The sequence below is a fragment of the Talpa occidentalis genome, unplaced genomic scaffold, assembly GCF_014898055.3.
Source record: "Talpa occidentalis isolate TD23 unplaced genomic scaffold, MPIMG_talOcc4v2.1 talOcc4.11, whole genome shotgun sequence".
In the NCBI taxonomy this organism is placed as follows: domain Eukaryota; kingdom Metazoa; phylum Chordata; class Mammalia; order Eulipotyphla; family Talpidae; genus Talpa; species Talpa occidentalis.
In genome coordinates this window covers 71,250,322-71,267,598 of record NW_023601104.1, presented here as the reverse complement: position 1 = coordinate 71,267,598, position 17,277 = coordinate 71,250,322, and the positions used below count along the sequence as shown (strand labels likewise).

Here is a 17,277-nt window from a genome sequence, read left to right as displayed (position 1 = left end):
TTCCTCCTCCTAATGCTGCCCAGAGGAAAGAAAATGCACACCCGTGCACCTACCTGGAGAGTTCTCCAAGGCCAGGTGTTCAGAATGTTGTAACACCCTGCTGTACCCTGAAGTATCTCTCTATTACAGCAATGGTCTGCTCTATGGCAGTTCAGTGGATTTGGCTTAAAATGAACCACGCTCTGATTTTTGAATTTCACTGCTTTTTAAAAGTTTATTCTAATTTTGCAAGTTAGAATATATATATTCATAATTATGACTCCAATTACTTCAATATGTATAACTGATTTATTTTCATTTAATAGTAAATTTAAGACTATAGCCTGCATAACTACATGGGTAAATATATGGGTTTTTCCTATTATTTAGCACTCTTAAAAGAATAACATAGTGTGGAATTTAAAACAAACAAAAAAGTAAGAAAAAAGTAAAAGTTATAACAAAAGCACAAGGAACAAGAGGAGAGAAATGCAAATATACTAAATACACTATTATAAGGTAATATCGAAAGAAACAGGCCAAGGTAAAGTATCAGGCTTTTCTGCCCTCCTGCCATTAGGATAGATGATGGATCCTTGTGGTCCTGAATGCATGCCTGATGGCGGGCACCTGGAGTAGGGTGTGGGCATGTGTAGATAGGATTCACCTGGGCTAGGACTGGGCTTATAAGGGCGGCGTCACGGGGACGCCAGCAGAAGCAGAACCATGAGGAGCAGAAAAGCAGAGACCACGAGACAAGGCCGGAGAGCCCAGAAAGCGTGAAGACTTGCTGGGGGCTAGGACGCCTGCCAGCCTCCCGGCCCCCCAGCACCTCTGCCTGCTGTGTACCTGGTAAATCCCAATAAAAGCCTGCAAAAGCCACCGAGGGCTCTCGGACTCCTCCTTTACCCGTCTACTCGGGTCATAGAGATCCTGCTCCATGTCCTCCTGCCACTACAGGGTCTCCCTGGTGGTGCAAGGGGTTAAAGACCGCACTATGAAGTAATCTGCAGCCTTTGCAGCGCGAGTTCGATCCCTGGCTGGCCAGGGAGCAACCCACATGACTCAGCAGACTTCTCTTGACTCGCTCGCTCGCTGCTCCCCTCAGCAGTGTACTTTGGTCAATCTACTTGTTTTGTTCCCCACTCTGTCTCTGATGGATACTCTCACCCCCTGCATCTCTGGCCTGTACCCCAGCTCTTGTATGCATAAATAAATAAATCTTTAAAAAAAATAGAATGTTAAAAATATTCAGCTAATCCAAATGAAAACAGGAAGAGTTAAAAGAAAACAACAGATTTAAAAGGAAAGAAAAGGCCATATTATAGATTTAAACCCAATGACATCAATAACCATAAATGGTCTAAATATTCCAATTAAAAGGCAACAACTGGCAGCAGCCCTTCTGCCCACCTGTGCCTACTCAGGTGCTCCTCCAGGTTAACCTCCTCCCCTTACAGGGTAGCAGCTCTCCTGCCTGGCTGTGACCAAGCAGACCTCTTTTAGCAAACCTGTCCCTTTTGGAGGCAGCTCTTTCTGCCCCTCTTGTATCTATGCAAGTGTCCTTTATTCTTCTCCTCCCCTCTTTTTGTTATAATTAACCTGCCCCTTTGGATATAAATAAATAAAAGGCGAAGACTGCCACATTGCACAAAAAGCAATTCCTTCAAGGAGGTGCAGCATAACTCTCTACTTCCTAAGTGTAGCTGTACATGGTGACTTCCTTCCCCAAGATATAGAAGGGGAAAAAAGAGTAACTTTAAAGTGGTAAAGCCTCATAAACACAACCTCAGCCTTAGATATGGTGTTGATTAAACTACACATTCATTTCAAATACACTTGAAACATTTACCAAAATAAATTCTATTCTGGCCATAATACAAACTCTCACTAAATGTAAAAGGATTCAAATCATACAAGTATGCTCTCTGACAACAAAGGAATTAAGTTAGAAATCAAAAATAAAAAGATCACTGAAAAATCTGCAAATATTTAGAAATTAAGTGATATATCCCCAAGTAACTCAGGGTCAAAGAATAATCAAAAGGAAAATGAAAAAGTATTTGAACTGAATAAAAACAAACCACACAATATTAAAATTTGTGAGATGTCACTAAATGAGTAATCAAGAAAAACTATATAGGAAAAAAATACTGGGTGAGGGGGAGAAAGGTCACAAATAGATACCTAAAAACCTGAAAGAAAAGCATGCAAACCTAAAGTAAGTAGAGGAAAGGAAATAAAAATAGTATTAGTAAAAATACATTAAATAGAAAACTGGCAGAATAGAAATGAAAACAACAGCTGGTTCATTGAGGTCAATAAAATTGGTAAACTTCTAGCCCAGGATTTCTCAACCTTGGCACAACCAACATTTTGTCTGAATAATTCTATGTTGACAGATCTCTCCTGTTCATTGTAGGATCTTTAGGCCTTAAGCCACTAGATGCCAACAGCAAATACCCTCCCCTAAGACTATGTCTCCTGACTTTATGCTGCCTCCCAAAATTGTCAAGTGTTCTCAGTGGTGGAGGGTGAACTTCAACTAATACCTCACTCCATAAACAAAAATTAACTCAAAGTAGGGGAGCTCAAATGTAATACAAAAAAGCTTTCTATTTTGCCAAGTACTGGCAATGCCCAGCAGGAAAGCTGAGGTCATCATCAAATTTGAAATATTTAAAGTGGATTCAAAACTTTTTCAGCAATGAAGACAACTGAGTGCACTGTTGTGGGCAGTGTACATTGGTGAAACATGACTCCTGATCTCCTACACAACAAATAAATTTCTATCTGAGTAGGTACCATTATTGACAACTGTGCAGACACAGAGATGATTGGTAGAAAGTGATCTACCCTACAACTTTTCAATGTTGCAGGCCAAGAGGATTATGACAGATGATGACCTCTGAGCTATCCATAAAAAAAATGTATGTCTAGTCTGTTTTCAGTAGTGTCGCCATCCTCAATTGAAAATGTGAAAGAAAACAGGGGGCATGAGATAACTCACCACTGTCCCAAGATGTGCTTCTTGCTCGTTAGGACCCAAACTGACCTCAGAAGCAACCCCTGCTACTGCTGAGAAACACCGAGGACCAACAGAAAACTGTCACTCCATAGACTGCTGTCAAGCTGGCCTGTGACTTAAGGCTGTCAAGTATGTGGCATGTTCAGCAATCACATAGAAAGGCCTAAAGAATGAATTTGAGGAAGAGACAAATGAGCCTCCAGACCCAAAGAAATGGGTGTGTGCTGCTGTGAACATTGCTCCAGAGCCCTTTCTGCACAGCTGGTGTCGGTGTCATACTCAAAGCAATGCTTAAATGAAACTGAAGGTTAAAAACTACAATTCCTTTTGCAATAATGAGAAATGCCCTCCACCCACCCTATGCACTCATGTCAGACAGGGCCATAGGTATAGCCCCCTTCTTCCTCTCAACACTTGTTCATTTTGAGTAATTGTGTATTGTCAGAAAAATGATCAATAGTGGTGTTTGGTTTGTCGTTTCAAGAAGTTTTTTTGTTGAATAGCAATGCCTCCTTCTGATAACTCTGTAACTGACTGATCAGATTGGTAAGGCTACTCCTGGTTCCACTCTGGAGAGTAATCTAGACTATCTAGGTTGGTTGATAGTCTAGATTACTTTTTTTGAGAGGAGGGAAATAAAGTGCCCAGCGAAGCTGCCCAGCGACACGCTCTGCGGCATCCAGGGAAGCCAGTGGTCCGCCGCCCGCCCCTCCGCTCCTGAGCGGAGAGCCCGCTCCTGAGCCCCAGCCCACACATCCCCCAGGATGCCCAGGCCCCCCGCTTTTTTTGGAGGAGGGAAATGAGTGTGAGATAATTTTTTTTTAATTTATTAACTACTGGGTAGCCTTTACAGGGAGATGGATAGATTAATCCCACATTCCACTTTCTAGATGTAGTTCAGAAAGCACATTCCACACCTGTACCCTTAGGAAGGAATCTAGTACACTGTTTCATTTAATAACCTACTCCTTTTTGAAAATCATCTTTTCTCTCCAATATTTAATGGAACATATGAAAATGGATGGCACCCCTCTCGCCCTGCCTCTTTTCTAGAATGCGCTATATATGTGACTGTGACTTCCATGGAAATTTGTTTGCCACTCGATTTTTTTTCTAAAGATTTATTTATGTATACAAGAGCTGGGGTGCAGGCCAGAGGTATGGGGGGGGGCGGTAAGAGGATTCACCAGAGACAGAATGGGGAACAGAACAGGCAGATTGACTGAGGGGAATAGCGGGCAAGACAGGACAGGTCTGCTGCACCATGTGGGTTAGCTCCCTGGCCTGCTGTAGTGGCGGCCAGTAGCTTGATAGCACTGTCTTTAACCCCTGTACCACCAGGGAGGCCCCTGACCCAGCCATTCTACCAGTGGGTAAATGGATAAATGAACTGGCATATTTCCAATACAATGGCATACCATACTCAGCAACTAAAAAGGAATGAACTATTGATAGATACAGCAAAATGGATGAATCTCAAAATAATTACACTGCCTGAAGGAAGCCAGACAAAAAAAGAGAACATACTATATGTATGAATTTGTTGATACAAAATTGTAAAAATACTAAATAATCTATAGTTAGAAGGCTATTATTGGCTGTCTTGGGAATACAAGGTATAAGGGGGGCCAGAGGGAGGGATGTTTTCACAGGTCTGAAAATCTTATTAGATTTCACACTCTAAAAGGTACAGCTTACTCTGTGTCAACTATATTCCACAGAGGTGTTTTAAAAATTTTCACACAAAAGTGCAAAGTATAGTTAAGATAACCATCAAGATGTCATGATTTTAAATACAAGTAACTTACTTTATTCCAGACACAATCTTCTAGTTGGTGAAAGTAGAGAAAGGGGCACATGACACAGGTATGACATTAGTAGATGTAAAAGGAAGGACAAAGACGGGATGCACAGTGAAGTCCCGAAGAATAGGCTGTTGCATTTAACATTAACATTATTTTTAATTAAAATGCAGCTAATCTGAAGTATCTCTGAATAATAAAAGGATAAGTGATATAGATTTTTCCGGTTTGGATTGTCCTAATCTCAGGCAAATTTAGTTGATTCCCTGGTCCCACAGTTTCCCAAGAACAGGTCTCTTCTAGAACTGCCACATGTAGACTGCAGTGGTCTGTCTTTCCACTAGACAAACAGCTCCATCAGAGAACAGACTGTCTTCAGATGTTGGCACAGTGGTCAAATATGTTGTCAAGACCAAAGTCTGGCATCCGACCGCACACTGTGTTATTCACCTACTGTGAAACATCACAAAATTACTTAGTCTCCCTGATGACCAGATTTTAAAATGACAAAAGTTAACACCATCTATATGTAGATTCAATATGAATTTATTCAAACCTTGGCTTAAAGACTTTGCATAATCTTTTACCTGACCATCCCTCAATCCTATTTCCTTCTCTCCATGGAGCTGACAGTGCTCAGCCACAAAGACCTTCTCTCAGTTCCAATAAATTCACATGCCACCCAGCCCTTTCCTGGCTCAAGGCCTTTGCACATGTTATCTACTGATCTTCCATGACTCTTCTCCACAAGCTCAGGCAAGCTCCATCTTATCACAGGCTTAAATGTCACCTCCATGGAGAACTCCTTACTATTAGTACAGGAGCCCCAAATTATTCTGTGTCTCAACATCCTATTGTTTCAACAAATAGTTCTTAAGCACCTATCGTATGCCAGGCACTGTTTCAGATTCTGAAGAGACAACAGTGAATACATCTCTGATGGAGTGTAGCATCTGGGGGAGGGGAGTAGAATGGACCATAAGCGAATAGATACAATTGCATACGTTAGTTATGTTTATAAGGGCTATGGAGAAAAAAATAAGTTGCAAAATGACAAGTGGGAGTTGTGAAAGGTGATTGTAATTTTAAATCTGGGGTCCAGCAGAGGCTAGATGAAAATATAACATTGAGTAAAGAAGTGGAGAGAGTCAGGGAGAGAACTGCTGATATGAGAGCTGGGCCGGGGGCATTCCAGGCAGAGAAAACAACAAGTCAAAAGGCCCTGAAATAGCGTGGAAGCTAGTGTGGCAGATGGGTAAATAAGAACAAGAAGATGAAACCAGAAAAGTTAACAGGAGCAGGAGTGAGGAGGACCAGATGGGGTAAACTCTAGGTACCACTCTCAAGTCTGCCTTTCACTGGGAGGGACATGTGAAGTCATTGGGGGAGGGGTGAGGAGGGTGGTTGAAGGGTAAAAGCTGCAAAGCATTTAGTAATTTTTTTTCCTGTCAGTCTTCCACCACTTGATAGAGGTGAGAACCTCAACTGTCTTGTGCACTATTGTAAGTTCAGCACCTCCCTTAACACAGTGTAGGCACTCCAATACTTAGCAGATGACGGAAACAACCTATGCAAAGCATTTACTGGTACAAAATAAATATTCCATAAGCAGTCACGGTCATGCTAATTACCTCAATCCCCAGAGTCCAGCACAGCAACAGGTATATGGTAAGAGTTCGTTTGAGTAAATGAATGAATAATTTTGAGAAATGACTGAAAATCAGTATTTTAAACATATGATGAGCAAAGACAAAGGAGTCAACTGCTATTCACTCTTTCCCTTACTTTTTAAGATGTTTTTTCAGGGCCTCCCTGGTGGCGCAAGGGGTTTAGACACAACCTATGAAGCTATCCACAGCCACTGAAGGGCGAGTTCCATTCCGGGCAGGGAGATACCCACATGGCACAGCAGACCTCTCCTGACTCGCCTGCTGCTCCCCTCAGCATTGTATTTCAGCCAATCCGTCTGTTCTGTTCCCCACTGTCCCTGGTGAATCCTCTCACACACATACCCCCACACCTCTGGCTTGTACCCCAGTTCTTGTATGCATAAATAAATAAATAAATCTTTTTTAAAAAGATGTTTTTTCGCTTTACAGTAAACTCTCACTTTGTGCTACTGAGAGCACTACCTAGAATAACCTGCTGTGACTCAATTCTTTAAACATACCATGAGAGCAGGCAAACAATTTGTACTGATGCATTCAAGAGCTTGTAAAACATCTAATTGCATAAACTTATTCACATGAGTTTTTAAACAATCTTAATGTACAAGGCTGAGCTGACCCAAACTGGTTTGATTTTTGTGAAATTCAAATATAGCTCCTTAGCTCAAACATATTCACAAAGAATTAAAAATTTCCACTTTTTTACTGATTTTGACATCTCTAAAATCTTCACCAAGAAGAAATTCAGCGAGGATTACACCTGTTCCTTCTTCTTGGAGATGCGTCAGGAGTGGGAAGGGAAACGCAACTGGGGTTAAGGCCTGTGAGTAATTATTTCAGGAAAAGTCACTGGGAGTCTCCACAGAGTTTTCCAGGAAGGAAACCCAAGGAGTCACGCGTTCAAATATAAACACACGAACGTTCCATCTCATAAAAGGTGAACATCCTCCCTGATGGTGTTTACGGTTTCTCAGTGGCAGGGCCACATAAGCTCGATATTGATCCGTATTTCTCACCCCTTAAAAGTGGTCAAACCCATCCTAGCACTGCCACATAGTATCTGCAAGGAAGCCTCCGCAGCTATGGGTCCTTTGAGAAAGACAGGTGAAAGTTACTTGAAATCAAACAAACTTAAACAGGGAGGGGAAAAAAAAGCGATGCAAAACTGTTGGGCGACTAGAAAGAACCTTCACGGTTCGGCTGACTTGCTGGTGCATGTACACAATCGTGCCCGCAGGCATCTCGCTCAGACGCTCCCTTCCACTAGGGGAGGGGAAAATAATAACTTTCGGAAATAACAGGCGTCCAGAAAGGCCAATGTTACGCAGGACTTCTCAACCTCCATCAAATAAGGCGGCTCATTTTGTTTCCAGCAGCACTGATTCAACAAAGCCCCTGCCCACTCCGCTTTTTTCCTTCAAAACAGGGGGAAGCAACCTCAGGAGAAGGTGCTACCGCCAGACCCTAAAGGCAATTTCAGACAACAAAGACCCCAAGCAATCAAAATGGAATTATAATCCGAGAGGTCTGAGCGGCCCCGCGGCGGAGGCGCAGGGCGGCCGCACCCACGCAGTTCCTCGAGAGCGGGTCCGGCGGGTCCCCGCGCGCTCTCCAGCCCCCGTGCGCCCCGGCCCGCGGGTTCCCGGGGACGCGGGACGAGCCTCGCGCCGCCGAGGGCTTGGCCATCTCTGCGCCGCGGCTCTCCGCGTTCCATTTCACACGGCATTCAAAATCTTTCCCGCCCAGGCGTGACGCGGGCCAGGAAAACAATCAGCAGACCCTGGGCGCTGGGGCCTGGGCCACACGGGGGGCGGCGGGGCCCATCTGGGCCGAGACCCCGGCGCAGCCCCTCTCCCAGGCGGGCGGCCCGGCGGGCTGGGGCCCGGAGGTGACACAAAGAAGCCAGAGAGACAAACGCCACCCGCTGGTGATCGCTCCAATCCCCGGAGCGCCCCGCCCGCTGACAAGTTTGCAGCACCCTCCGCGCACCCCGCTCTCCCACCCGAGCAAAGTTTCCAGTGGCCGAGCTCGGACCCCGGCTTCTGGCCGGTTCCCGTCCCCCGCGGCCCCCGCCCCCAGCTCGGGGACCTTTCCCTCCCTCGCCCCCGCCCCTTCCCCTCCCTCCCCCTGGCTCGCTCTTCCTCCCCGGCGCAGCCCGCTCTCTCCCGGGCGCACCAGGGTGCCGGGGCCCGGTATCCCGGATCACCCGCCCCCGGCCCAGCTAGTGGCCAGGTCGCGGGCCAGGCCCACCCAGGTGGGCGCTGCACTCGCCTTACTCACTCTATCGTGTCTTTTGCTCCTTCTCGCGCTCGCTTCTTCGGTGCAGCGGAAGGCTCGGGGCACAGCAGAGCGCGCTCCGCTCCTTGGCGCTCGGAGAGCTGCAAACCACGCCCCGCGCCTTCCCCGCCCGCCGCCCGCCACCGAGTCCCGCGCTCGCCGCTCGGCGGCCAGTGTGGATCGCGCCCGCGAGTGCCGGAGGCGGGGCAGCCCGTCTCCCCCTCCCGCGGGTCCCGAGGCAGCCCTGACCCGGCAACTTTCTGTGTCAGGAACGTGGGTGAGGGTCTGAGGGTGATGCTCACTCAGAATGCAGGTTAGCGAGCCAGGACTAGGGAAGGGTCGCAAACGCCCTCAAAAAAAGCTTTTCTGGACTATTGCATTGAGGAACCTCGCTGATATTCCTGCCTGTTAGGTTTTGAAAAGTTGGAGTAGGAGAGCAGACCTGCCAATTAGCTGTCAGACTTGGATCAAGTCATTTAACCTTTATGAACACTTTGTAAAATGAGGAATTTTGATTACATGGTCTTTTAAGGTCTGGAGCAGTATTTCTCCAAGGTGTTCCAGACCTGAGGGTCACCTGAAGGAAAGGGGAGGTGCTTGTTAACAATGCAGATGACTGTGTCTCTTCCTCCGCCTGGGCACGGGGAGTGGAGGACGTCTTGTGGTACAATATACATCTTCCAGGTCTGAAACTGAACCCCTGGGAATCCGTACTGCAGGTGCCAGTTTGATTTTCCGTGCATTACGCAATGCCTTTGGACTCAGGATGATGTCAATCTACTCCCACTTACCTCCAGTGCTATTACAGTATTACTAAGGTATTTGAGGTCCTAAGTGAAAGGTATTATGTCAACTCACTATACACTATATATCTAGGAGCAGTGATTTAAAGCACTTCAAGTATTTCTCTATTCAGTTTCTAGCAATATCAAAGTTATTATTAGTCTTAGTTCATAGAGAATCCTGCTTGGGTTACTTAGTTAAATTTGGAGCTTATGGGCCTCCCTGGTGGCACAGGTGGTTGAGCGCAGCGCTGTGAAGCTGTCCACAGCCTCTGCAGAGCCAGTTCAATCCCGGCTGGCCGGCGAGGGTCTCACATGGCGCAGCAGACCTCTCCTGTCGCGCCCGCTGCTCCCCTCAGCAGTGTATTTCATCAGTCTGCCTGTTCTGTTCCCCACTCTGTCTCTGGTGAGTCCTCTCAACCTCCCACGAATCTGGCCTGTACCCTGGTTCTTGTATAAATAAATAAATAAATAAATCTTTTTAAAAAATAAAGATTTTTTTTAAAAATTGGGGGCTTATAACAAGCTAAATGGAAAGGGCAGAGATTTGAAATTTGATAATGTGTTGGGTTAACGTACATTAATGAAAAAAAATAGTTGTAAGTTGTACTCCAATTTGGGACAGTTGTTTCAAAAATGTGTACCTCTATGAGTACCACTATGATTCAGGTAAATTATTTGAAATGCACATTTTATTGGCAGTCAATAGCTCAAGTCTTCACAAAACAGCTCATTACAAATCTACATGCCATTCCTTGTGTTCCCAAAAAAAAAATTGTTCTGGGTTGTATCACTTCTTTTGGACTACTTAGGTTTGCTTTATTTATTATTAATGTCTTGGGTCACACAAAGCTTTATAAACAAAGGTTTATAAAGCAAAAAGACCCTTTTGATGCTGGGGTCTCTTTTCATAGAAGCAATTTGCCTCATGTAATACATACAAATCAAAGTGCCCTTTCAGGGAGAAGTTATGTTTCAGGCTTTGCGGAGTTGCCTAAAAAACATGATCTGTTATTTTTCCCTTTCTCTTCTATTCATTTCCATTTTATGTTGGTTGCTTCCTTTGCAGTAAATGCTGTAAAGCCATGGCAACAAACTCTGGAGAAGATGTTATAAATAATTTCTTGATCATTGTTCCCTTCTAGGCTATGCTATGCTACAAGTCCTCAAAGTGAAAGGACTGTTGTTCCATATCATATTTAGTTCACTTAAGCAACTCCAAAAAGAGTGCCTCAAAATGCTTTCTGATGCCCCTCGTTAAAGTCATCTAATTATTACCTGTAGTGTCTCCTAGTCACGCCAGTTTGGATATTAAATTAATACCTACTTTTAAATGAGCAAATTAGACTAATGGCGAGAGCATTGAAACAGATCCTTCATGCTTTGAAAAGAAAAGAAAATGTAATGCTAAGCCAAACAGAGGCACACCCTATACTTTCGAAACACAACAGGGGGCATGTGAACTGATGGCTCACACTCTTAGCCTGGCCGTGCCCACATTCTCCCATGCACCCAAAGAAAACAGATATATGTGTTAATAACAGTGGGATATCACTGTATCCCTCTTAGCTGTTATTTACATCAGGGCTCTGTATAACACAAGTTCCCTTTCACTTGACTGCCCACCCGAGAGGATTTACCAACTCCAGTTGTGGTAAATAAACGTTAATAAAGGGGCCTCCCTGGTGGCACAAGAGGTTAAGCAATGCACTATAAAACAATCCGAAGCCTCTGCAGCATGGGTTCCATCCCTGGCTAGCCAGGGAGCATCCCACATGGCACAGCAGACCTCTCCTGTCTAGTCCACTGCTCCCCTCAGCAGTGTATTTCAATCTGCCTGTTCTCTTCCCCACTCTGTCTCTGCTGAATCCTCTCACCCTCCCCCCACACCACTGGCTTGTACCCCAGCCCTTGTATGCATAAATAAATAAATCTTTAAAAAAAATAAAAATAAAAGTTAATAAAAGTCATAAATTTATCAAGCTGAAAGCATATCTGTGACTTACAATGTAAGTATGCCGTGGCACATGGTGAGCACCACCAAAGCAGATACTCAGTACATACTGGCACATTGTACTGAGCAGGACAGAAAACATGTTCTGAGCACTCACATGTGTTGGACATCTTCATGCCATTAAAGGAACTAAATTCACCACTCTAAGTTCATAACTCTACTCTTCTCTGACACAGATTTCTCAGAGTTGTTTACATATTTGCATTCCACAACAGACTGTGAATTCAAGCCAAATCTTTGCATCCAGAAGGCCTAAATAAGAATGGCAATGGATTTTTTCCTGGGAGAAAATCTTAGTGTTGTGTGTGGGTGCCACATGTGGAGCTTCATGTAGGTTTGGTAAGAAAGAACACCTGATTCTTTGCCTTGGGCACTGAAGGGAAGATTCTTTGCCTTGACACTAGTAGCATTTATTTATCAACCTTGGTGGTTACAGAAGATAATAATGTTAAATGATAGACTGGATGAGCAACTAAATTTAAAAATAAAACAAGTATCTTTAATCTAAAAGGCAACATAATATTAATTGGAGGCAGAGGGAGACTATTTTACTACATGCCTCTATTTTATTAAGTGTTACTATTAAAGACAAAAGGAGACTAGCAACATAGAGCTAAATAATCCTTAAAAGGACACATCTCTGTCCACCTCAAGGAACACTCTTTAGCTATGATAATTTTTTTTTCACCATATTGGGAGCAGTTTATAAGCCTAGGATGAAAATAGATGGCCAGGAAAACAACTCTGTTCCTTTGTCTAAGACTCCACTCACACCCTGTAGAGGCCTGAGCTCCTTATCTCACCCTGTTCTTGTTTCCTGCCAAACCTGGAAACTAGCAGAAATAAATATTGGCTAATTGTTCCCTTGGCTAAATGATCTGTCTTACCATTGTCCTGATTCAAGTAGAAAGTTGTGTTCAACAACAGGCAAGTATGCACTGCCACTTCATGAAGCAGACCATCTCATAAAATACTGGCCCAATCAATCAAACTCTTGTCAATTGAATCAGAGTCCAACATTCTAGAGTTGGAAGTTAAAATGAATATGCCATATTGCAATGAAAAATGTGTATGCTAAGTGCTATCTGTGTACCTGGCATGCAATAATGATAACTGTTCAACAAATGATAACTGTTCCTGTAATTATTTTAGCCAGTAACAGTGGGGCTTAGAATAGTATTATTTCAAAACACTTTTACTGAACTGGCAACTTAAAATATTGAATTAAAAATTAGTCTACCACTCCACTCACTCACCTCATTTTACTCAGGAGAAGATGGAACTCTTAGAGTAAAATATCTGCACAATGGCATAAAAGTAGTAGTGACAGTTCCTGGACTAGAACTTAGAAAAGGTGGTAGCATAAATACATTTAGAGGAATCCTGCTGTATATCTTATTTGTTTTACTCTCAAATGCAAAACATTGAATTAAACATATGACTCATCTCACAATAAAAAAGCAATAAAAATAAGAGACTTTAACATATCTCAGGCCACAACAATTTAATGGATCAAATTAAGCAGAGATATAGAAAAGATAAGCAATATAATAAGATAGATCTCATTGATATATTGAAATTTACACTTCAAAATAGAGAATATTTTTCCTTTTAAGCACATATGCACTTAGACTTATATGATATCACAAAAAAAATTCTTCATTAGTACAATAAAGTAAAAATATGCAAATCATATTTTAATTAGTAATAGTAATAAATACTATAACAAAACAAAAATTGATAAAGTCAGAAAATAAACAGTAATTTTATTTTTTTAAGATTTATTTATTTATGCATATAAGAGCTGGGGCACAGGCCAGAGGGGGGTGAGAGGATTCACCAGAGACAGAGCGGGGAACAGAACAGGCAGATTGACAGAAGTACACTGCTGAGGGGAGCAGCAGGCGAGACAGGAGAGGTCTACTGTGCCATGTTTGGTGCCTGGCAGGGCATTGAACTCGTGCTACAGTGGCTACCAACAGCTTCATAGGTTGTGTCCCAACCCTTCGTGCCACGAGGCAGGCCCTAATTACATTTCTAACTCAAAAGCTTAACCAAGGAAAAGAGAGAAGAAGAAAATAAAAGTAGAAATCGATACAGAAAGCAATAAGACTAATAAATAAATCAACCTGATGCTTATTTGGGGAAAAAAAGATTTTAATGACAGACTTCTAATAAACATAACCCAGAAAAAAAAGGAAGAAATCATAAACATTCAAAATAAGAAATGATTAGCAAGGTCCAGCCACTGAAACAGAAAATTACATGATTATGTAGCTATTTTCATAGTATGATGAAAATACATTTGAGGGCCTCCCTGGTGCCGCAAGGGGTGAGAGCAGCACTATAAAGCAATCAGCAGCCTCTGCAGCACAAGTTCGATCCCTGGCCGGCCAGGGAGCAACCCACATGGCTAGGCAGCCTGACTCACCCGCTGCTCCCCTCAGCAGTGTATTTCAGTCAGTCTGCCTGTTCTGCTCCTTGCTCTGTCTCTGGTGAATCCTCTCACCCCCCTGCACCTCTGGCCTGTACCCCAGATCTTGTATGCATAAATAAATAAATCTTAAAAAAAATTTTCAGGCCCAGGTGGTTTCACAAGGAAAATTCTAAATCCCCAAGACATGACTCTTAAATTTGATAAACATTGTTTCATTGCATTGTAAGAAAACATTCCAATTTGTTTTCACAAAGCCAGTAGAATATCAGTTCCAAAATATGCACCTCTCTCACTTATGAATGGGAATATTAAAAAAATGAAAGTCAGGGGCCTCCCTGGTGGCTCAAGGGGTTAAGATGCAACTTATGAAGCTGTGGGAAGCCACTGCAGCATGAATTCAATCCTTGGTCAGGGAGCTACCCACATGACGCAGCAGACCTCTCCTGTCTCCCTGCTGCTCCCCTCAGCAGTGTATTTCAGTCACTCTGCCTGTTTTGTTCTCCACTCTGTCTCTGGTGAATCCTCTCACTCCACCCCCCATGCCTCTGGCCTGTACCCCACTTCTTGTATGGGAATACAGGAGAATACTAGGACCTATAATGCAAGTAATTGTCCTAATGCATGTTTAAAAACAAACAAAATGCAATAGAAAAATGGACAAAAGACATGAACAGACAATTCACAGGGAAAGATACATAAATGAATCTCAGACATGAGACATTGTTCAACCTAAGAGAAATCTGAATTAAAAATTAGTACCTAGCAGCACTCCCACTGTCCACCTGTGACTATGTAGGTGCCTCTTTTCACCAACTCTCTCCCTCTGCAGGGCAGCAGCCTTCCTGCCTGCCAGGGACCTGGTAAGGCCACCTGCCTGCAACCATGCAGGCCTCCTTTAGCAAACTTGTCCCTTCTGGGGTAGCTCTTGCTGCCCGCTTGTGTCTATGCAAGTGTACTTTCCTGACCCTTTTCCTAATAAACCTGCCCTTTAAATATATATATAAAAAAAATAGTACCTATTAGTTTGGCAAAAATTCAAAAGTTTGACAATGCACTCTGTTTATATAGCTCCGTGGAAAAACAATCTCATGTGTTGTTCTGAGAGTGTGAAAAGGGTCAAGCCCATATGGAAAAAAAATGTAGCAATATTTAGTAAAACTACATATAATCCCATTAAGAATTTACCCTGAGGAGATATCTCCACAAAAATAAAGCAACAGATGCCCAGGGTTTTCCACTGCAGTACTATTTATTTATCCCACTGCCAGATTATTTATCTTAAGTTTTTCTGATGGGAGACAGAGATAGAAAGGCAGGAAAAAGGAAGAAAGGACTTGCCACCTGTTTCCAGTTCCAACTGGGTCTCTCCAGCAGCACAAGCTGCTAGACCTCCAGCTTTCTGCTTCTTTTGGCTTTCATAGCTTCAACTGCTTGGCACCTTCCTCCCAGAAGTTCCAACACAATCTCAGAACATTCCCAAGACATCAGAGAGCCTGAGAGCCAGTGTCTCGGGAGTCCCTAGAACACAACTAGAGGAAGCCTTTCTCCAAATCCCTGGGTTTTATTCATGCTACCAGCTGTTCCCCTAACCCTAGGAATGATATCTCTTTCCTACAGTTATTAATTAAAGGAGACCTTTAATTATTGTAATTATCTTGTTTGTGTAATGACATCAAGCAGAGACAGCATCAAAGAAATTGGGAGCCTTGAATGACCCATAAAGCAAAAAAATAAAGCAAAATCAGTCTCCAGGTTAAATGTCTACTTTAGAGTTCTGACTTAAAAGTGAAAAAAGTCTATATTATTTAAGTCCTCTGTTTTGGGTTCTACATCCAATTTACCCAAATCAAGACATTCAGTTAAAGATTTAGATATGAAAATCAAAAATGTTAAAACTTTAACAAGAATGGGCCTCCCTGGTGGCACAGGGGTTAAAGTGTCAGTGCTATCAAGCTTTTGCCAGCCACTGCAGCACGAGTTAGATCCTGGGCCAGGGAGCAACCCACATATGGCGCAGCAGACCTCTCCTACCTCACCCTCTGCTCCCCTCAGCAGTGTATTTCAGTAGATCCCCCTATTCTGCTCCCCACTCTGTCTCTGGTGGATCTTTTCATCCCCCACACCTCTGGCCTACACCCCAATTCTTCCACAAATAAATAAATAAAGCTTAAAAAATGCCTAGATTTTAAGTGTACACTTCAATGAGTTTTAACAAATACGTATACATGAACTACCTCCTCCTCATTCAATGTATAGAACTTTTACATAACCACAGAAAATTCTCATAAATTGTTCGCCTATATAACCCCTTCTTTGATGCAATCACTCGTCTGATTGCTATCAAAATACATTAGTTTTATCTGTCCTAGAATTCGTATAAATTAAATAATACAGAATGCTTTCTTTTGTGTTGGCTTCGTTCCCTCAATGCAATGTTTTTGAAATCAATCCTTGTTTTGCGTGTATCGATCATTTGTTCTTATTTTTTTTTTGAGAACTAATTTTCTGTTATATGAACATGTCATCTTGATGGTGGCCATGGGTTGTTTCATTTGGGTTATTATAGATAAATTTATTCTAGATATTCTGTAGAAGACCTTTTGTGGGCATATGTTTCCACTTCTCCTGGAAACATACCTAGGAGTGCAATTGCTGGGACATTGAGTAGACATATATTTAATTTTATAAGAAATTATTAAATTTTTTAAAGTGATTATGTAATTTTATACTTCATAAAGTAACATACCAGATTTCCAATTATCGCACTTTTTTTTTTTAATAGAGGCATGTTTTATTTATTTGTTTGTTTGTTTGTTTTGTTTTGTTTATACAAGCACTGGGTGCAGTCAGAAGCGCGGTAGGGTGAGAGAATTCACCAGAGCCAAGGCGGGGAGCAGAGCAGGCAGAAGGACCGAAGTACACTGCTGGGGGGAGCAGCGGGCAGTAGGAGAGGTCTGCGCACCATGTGGGACTCTCCTCTGGTGGCCAGGGAGCAGCCGGGGATCGAACCGGTGCCGCAGAGGCTGCAGGCAGCTTCACAACCCAGCGCTCAACTGCTGCGCCACCGGGGAGGCCCTATCGCACTTGTTTTATCAGTCTTTTCGTGTTGATGATTCTAATGGGTTTGAAGAGATCTGTCAGGGTGGTTTAGTATGCATTTCCTGGATGATGGGTGATTTGAGCATCTTCTCATTTGCCTGCCGTTAGACTCCTTTTTATATATATGTGCATACATAGACATATGTGCATGTGTTTTTGTGAAGTCTGTCTTCAAATATTTTGTCCATTTGT

The 17,277-nt window shown here is 43.0% G+C and overlaps 1 protein-coding gene across 8 annotated transcripts in view; it reads right to left on the bottom strand.

Moving 5' to 3' along the window:
- The window catches only part of SYNE2 (spectrin repeat containing nuclear envelope protein 2), a 308,736-nt gene extending 299,869 nt beyond the window's left edge, over positions 1-8,867 (bottom strand). For all 8 annotated transcript variants that reach the window (XM_054690979.1, XM_054690990.1, XM_054690998.1 and 5 more), the window contains exon 1: positions 8,757-8,867. The gene's annotated coding sequence lies outside the window, so the exon portion shown is untranslated. The remainder of the gene's footprint in view (positions 1-8,756) is intronic.
- Between the last annotated feature and the right edge of the window lie 8,410 nt (positions 8,868-17,277).